At 48.6% G+C, this 5,820-nt stretch overlaps 1 pseudogene; it reads right to left on the reverse strand.

Moving 5' to 3' along the window:
• Positions 1-564: 564 nt before the first annotated feature.
• LOC121440236 lies at positions 565-4,307 on the reverse strand (annotated as a pseudogene).
• Positions 4,308-5,820: the final 1,513 nt, after the last annotated feature.

Consider the following 5,820-nt stretch of genomic DNA (forward strand, 5'->3'; position numbering starts at 1 on the left):
CTTGTAGGGTCTGCGAGGGGCCGATGGCTTGGTGTGGCGGGTCCAGGACAGCACAGCCTGAGAGCCCCGATCGTGGTGTGCTGCAGAGCGACAGTGGATACCCCCCCAATCCCTGGATATCCAAGGAGGAGGACCTGCGTGAGAATAGCCATTCCTGGGCCCAGCCCTGACACCACAGTGATACCAGAGTGCTAACTAGCCAGCCCTCTGGATTAGCAAAACATTCTTTTCATTGTAGATTTCTTTTATATATAACTTGTTTTTCTTTTTCTTTTTTTTTCTTATAAGTTAAGGTCAGTATAGATATGACAAAGGAAGGTAGGCTAGGTCAGTGACGTCACAAATTGTACCTACTTACACCTAAAGTGTTGGGCTCACGAGGTCCAGCAGTCCCAGCCAAGGCCCATGCTGGGATGGAGTTAAGTCGCTGCCCTGCAGCCAAGCCCATGGGCAGAGCTTGAGTGCTAGGAATTTGAAAGGTGACTGTTCTCCAGTTTCAGTTGCTTCCTGTTGTTTGGGTTTGTTTCCCCCCACAGGGAGGCATATCCTGGCTCACAATGCACCCTAGTCCCAGAAGGTGTCTAACCGAGACTCCCAAGACTTTTGGGGCATGAGGTTCTTCCTGCTGGTTCCTGCACTGTGCTCAGAGCCGGCTGACCCTCGCTTCTCCTCACTGCTGCTCCACAAACCGGTCTTGCTGCTCCGGGAATGATACTTCTGGGCTGGGTAGTTGGGGTGCGGCTGGTGGTCTGTGGTGGTTCGGGTATAGGCGGGCTGCTTGTCACACCTCTTGCTAACAGAGCCTTGGTTGGAACCCAACAGAATGGAGGAGGGCGTCGTCTCTCTGGAGCCAGAAAGACCCAGGGTCGAGCTGTCCTTGCCCTTCTCCACCTATGTCTCCTTCTCTTTGGAGGCGCTGGTCGTTTCTGACAGCACCAACTGTGCATTGGAGGAGGAGCTGCTCTGGGATGACTTATTTCCTGTGTCTGTGCTCGCCTCAGCATCTGCTTCCTGCTGAGGGGCAGTAGCTGACTGGGTACAGGACTTCATGTGCTCAGGCCAGTTTGCCTGCTGACAGGGGTAGTCGCAGTAGCTAGTGTTCCAGCAGCAATAGAAGATGGCCTACTTCTTGCAGTTGACACACCACTGCTTCTTCTTGGTCTCATCTACCACCTGCTGTTTCTCCAGCTCCAGTTGCTTCTTCACCTCACCAATGAGTCGATCCCGCTCCTGCTCCAAGCTCTGCCGCATCTCTGCCATGGTCAGCTCCAGGTTGTGCTTCGTATCAGCAAGCTCCTGCTGGTGCAGCCACTGCAGCTTCTCAATCTCGATCCTCAGCCTTCGAATCTCAGCTATTGTGCTTCCAGTGGTGTTTTTGGAGAGATCATTGTAGATTTCTGTCATTGTCCCTTTTATGGCATCCATCATTTTGCTGGTATACTTGGCAATATCTGCGGCCACTTCGGCTGAGGCAGTGGCGATGGGCAGGTCGGCATTGATGGCAGACGCCAGGGTGCTTGAGGAGCTGGAACTGCTGACCAGAGCTGCAGGCTGAGTGCTGGTTACCAGCATGATGGTGGAAGTCGATGGGATCTGGGTGACCTCCTTCTGCTGGACAGTTGATGAATTCCACACAACCCACTGCACAGCCGGGGCAGTCTCCTTTGCTAACAGCGGCCTCTGCTTCTTCACTGGGCTTCTTGTGACGGCAGTGGCTGGTGCTGTGACTGTGAAGGTTGACATTGTGCTGGTGGTAGTGGCCACCGTGACGCCAGCCACGGGAGCTTGGGTGGCCGAGCGGGTGAGCACTGGCGTCTCTGGGGGAGACTGGTTGCCAGCCGCGGAAGACTGTGGCGGTTTACCATCCTGCTTAGGTGATGGTACCTTGGGCTCCTTCTTGTTTTTGCGACCCTCCCGCCCAGAAGGATCTTCTCCTAATTCTATGACAAGTTCACTCTCGGAGTCGGAGTCCAAGCCCAAATGCACTGTGGGGGTATCCGTGTTGTCTTTCCCCTTCAACTTGTCCTTTGTAGGGTGAGGCGAAAGCTTTGCTTTCTCTGAGTCCTTCTCAGGCTCAGGGCTGGCCTTGTCCGTGGCGGGGGCAGGCTCTTCCTTCTCGCTGGCTGGTGAGTTACTCTTCGCTTCCTCTTTGACCTTCACCGGGTTTGCGGGTTTCGGCTTTTTTTTTAACGGCAGGGGCCTCTTTGTCCACCCGACTCCCCTCTTTTTCCTCAGGGTCCTCTGGCTCATTCTTGGGCTTCTGTTCCTCGTCGCTGACGTACTCACTGTCATTGCTCTCTGACTTTTCGGAGTCCTCTGAATTGCTGTGCTCCACAGCCATGTAAACGTCCTCGGAGATCTCATTTATGCCTAGTTGTGCTTTGCAGCTCTCTATGGTCTTGTCCAGGTTGAGCTGGAACTGGCTTCGAATCTGCCGCTTGGGAGAGATGAGAGGGACGGGGGCCGACTGCTGGACCGACTCGCTGAGCTCCTTCAAGTCCATCTAGGCTTTGCTTCGATCCAGGTTCAGGTTCAGGATGCTCCCAGTGGTGGAGGTCTTGTCTGTCTTAGTCATGATGGGTGTCGGTGCTTGCGGAGAGAAAGGCTTCGGGCTGCCAGACAGACTCCCTGCTTGCTCCGTCTTTGTGGAGGCTGGGGAAGCTGTGCTCTTATCAAGGAAGTCCATGGACTCTTCACTTGCGCTGAAATGGCTGGATGGGGCCTTCTTCTCGGGGGTCTTGCTCCACGTCGGAGCCCATGTGCACGGAAGAGTTCGTACTGGTGGGGGAGCGTGGCATGTCGGACAGGGAGATCCGGCGGCCTGCGCCCCTGCTCAGAAGGGGCTTGCTCAGGAGGATCATGGAGGACGCTGTCATGTCAAAATTGAGCTTCACCTTCTCCTGTTTGTCTGTCTTAGCAGTGCCAGCTCTGGGGTTGCTGGGATCGAGCAGCATTTGGTACTGGCTATTGGGGGTGTATGGCGTCCTGAACTGGGAATAGTTAAAAACCCCAAACTTCCTCCGTATATTCTCCACGTAAACTTCCATCTCTTGCATGGCGCTGTTGAAGATACTTTTAGTCTTTTTCACAGAAAAGGGGATTTCTTTAGATATGAGGTAGCAATTATTGATGGGGACCCAGGCTCTGTCATGTTGTCCAAAGAAACGGGCATCAACGTGCCCATCTTTGTCCCTCAGAGCTTTCGCTGGCCAGAATGGGAACCCCTTAAGTTTGGCCCAGACCAGAGGGTGTGGATTGCTACAGGGTTCACAGAACCAGTTGTCTCATTTTTGGGAAGCAGCAAGATAGCACTCTGGACATACTTCAGTTTCATTCATCTCATGTTCACAGATCTTGATGAAGACTTTTGCTATTTGCGTCAACTTGTGATTTCCCCCATTATAAATAATGCAGTTGTGAAGGATCCACTTGGCATCAGCCAGGAAGGCTTCCGTGTAGTAATAAGAGCGTCGGGCTGCATTCCCAGCACAACGGCTGCCTGCTTGGCTAGCTTATGCCCCAAAATAATTACACAGACACTGTATTCTTTTAAGCACTGCTTGGCCCGGGCCAGGGCAGTTCCTTTATTAGCCAATGACCTTCCTCCATCACTTCCGTGCAGCCGTACATCTTCTTTTCCGCATTATTTTCCAAGGTACTAAGGTCCCTGGGGTGGAAAATGTATTCTGCAGAGTCGGGATGCTACTTCAAGGGAACGGGCTTCTGGAAAGCGTCTGTCCCTGGCTGCTTCATTTTCTGAATGGCAAACTTGAGCAGGTAGGACAGCTGTTCAATGGTCAGCATCGTCATGGCTTTGCTCTGTGTCTTGATGCATTCTGCTACTGTAATCTTCTCACGTTCAGTACAAAACCAGTCCCCCTCTGGTTCCGATGTCAGACTCAGACACTTACCATGATAAACCCGGGGACAGAGCTCACAGCAAAGGACTTGTCCTTCCCGGTGACAAACCCAGCAGTAGAAACCATTCTGTCCGTCCTGCGGTACAACATCAACAGGGTCTGTGGTGAGTGGCTGCTTCATATAGTAAAACAGACCATGTCTTAGCTCTGACTGCTCCTTATTGCTACTGTTCAGTAGGCCGGGTTTCTTTTTTCTTTTTAATGGGACTTGTGGAGGAGTCTTAGGGCAAATGGCCATTGGAGGAATGTGGAGGGCTGGGGAACTTCCGTTTCTGAGCCGTTCGCTCTGTAGAGCCAGGATCTTTGGAGCGAGTGGAAATGTCCATTCCCTCTTCCACCTCCTGTTCAGTTTTTATTTCCTCCTCAGCCAAGCTCTGTGGATGCATTGTTAACTGTGTAATGTCAATACTTCTAGCAGGGATTCTTGATATTATCTCATTACTTGCTTCAGAGGAGCTTGCAGTCCCAGTGTCTATGTCCCACTACCTCACACTGCACAGAAATTCAGATGGGATATGGGCTTTCCTGGGTACCTATGGTTATCTTATTAACCCTGTGTTCCTGCGGCTGCTGATCAATAAGGACCCAGCTTGGTACACACAGTCTGTGATTTCTATTAATAACTATTTTTTTGATCTAAGCATATCTTTGAGCATTTCACGCTAAAATCAAATTCAGACCAGTCTCATGACTCCAAGAGTGTCACTGGGGCCAGCTGGGTTTGTTTAGTAGGTGGCCCTTGACACCTACTGGCCGGTAATGGTTACTGCACCTAATCCAGCTAATTAAAGCACAGGTAAAATTTAATATCCAAAAACATAAATCATAAGAGGCTAATTTAAAAGGGGAATGTGTCAAGCAACCTAACTGTCCAAGGTTTCAATAGTATCCTTACTTAAACCATGTGTGAGATTTTACAAGACTTATATGATGTCTCATCTTCATCACTATTTTTAATTCTGGGGATTAGTCTTCACAATATTTTTTCTTTAAAACATGGTTTGACAATAGGGCTAAGAATGAGGCATTTTTAGAAGTGGTACAGTCTTTCCAGACTGATACCAGGCTTCTCAAGAAAGAGGTTGGAAATCTGAAGAAGAATAAGACCACTTTAATTAACAAAATTCGGTCAACTGAGGTACTTTTAGAAATGGTACAGAGCAGTACCAAGCTTCTTGAAAACGAGATCAGAAATCTGAAGGAGGATACAAATAATTTAACTAACAAAACTCAGTTAACTGAGGTACTTTTGGAAATGGTACAGACTGATAGTAATTTATTTAAAGGAAGATTCAACACTCTGGAGAAGTATACAGCCAATTTGGCACAGAAAACCCAATCAATGACAGTGGGTGCTGAGACATTATTTGAGAGAATTTGCACTGTTGAATATATTATTCAGACTCTGGCAAAGAGGTATGACAGATTGACCAATATAATGTCTCTCCAGGAAGATAATATGCATGCTATAAAGATTACGTCCAAGGATGAGACATTATCTCTATTAGATAGACTTCATAACTTGAAATTCTCAATGAAGGCATTAGAGCAGAACACTGGACATGACATCCAGACGTTACAAAAGGAAACAGTAAAATATTTGAAAAGATTAAGGAAATTATCAAATTGGATGACCAGGAACAGAAGGTAAAAAGGCAAAATTTAACCTCATGAGTACATAAAAATTTCTGGGATACCTTCTCCAGAGTTCTGCCCGCCTTTCCAATAATAATTTCAGAAAAAGTATCTGGACTCAGATACTTAAGTTGTCAAAGAATATTCATGGGAGCCTATACATATGACTGACCTAAAGGAAATTAAACAAGCAATTGTAGCTAATGAACCATATCCATCCTTTGTCATTGAAATAGCCAATAAGTGTGCTTTCAGAAGCAAAGCA

Source organism: Microtus oregoni, unplaced genomic scaffold (genome assembly GCF_018167655.1).
Source record: "Microtus oregoni isolate MIOR12 unplaced genomic scaffold, Mior012 000067F_000, whole genome shotgun sequence".
NCBI lineage: Eukaryota > Metazoa > Chordata > Mammalia > Rodentia > Cricetidae > Microtus > Microtus oregoni.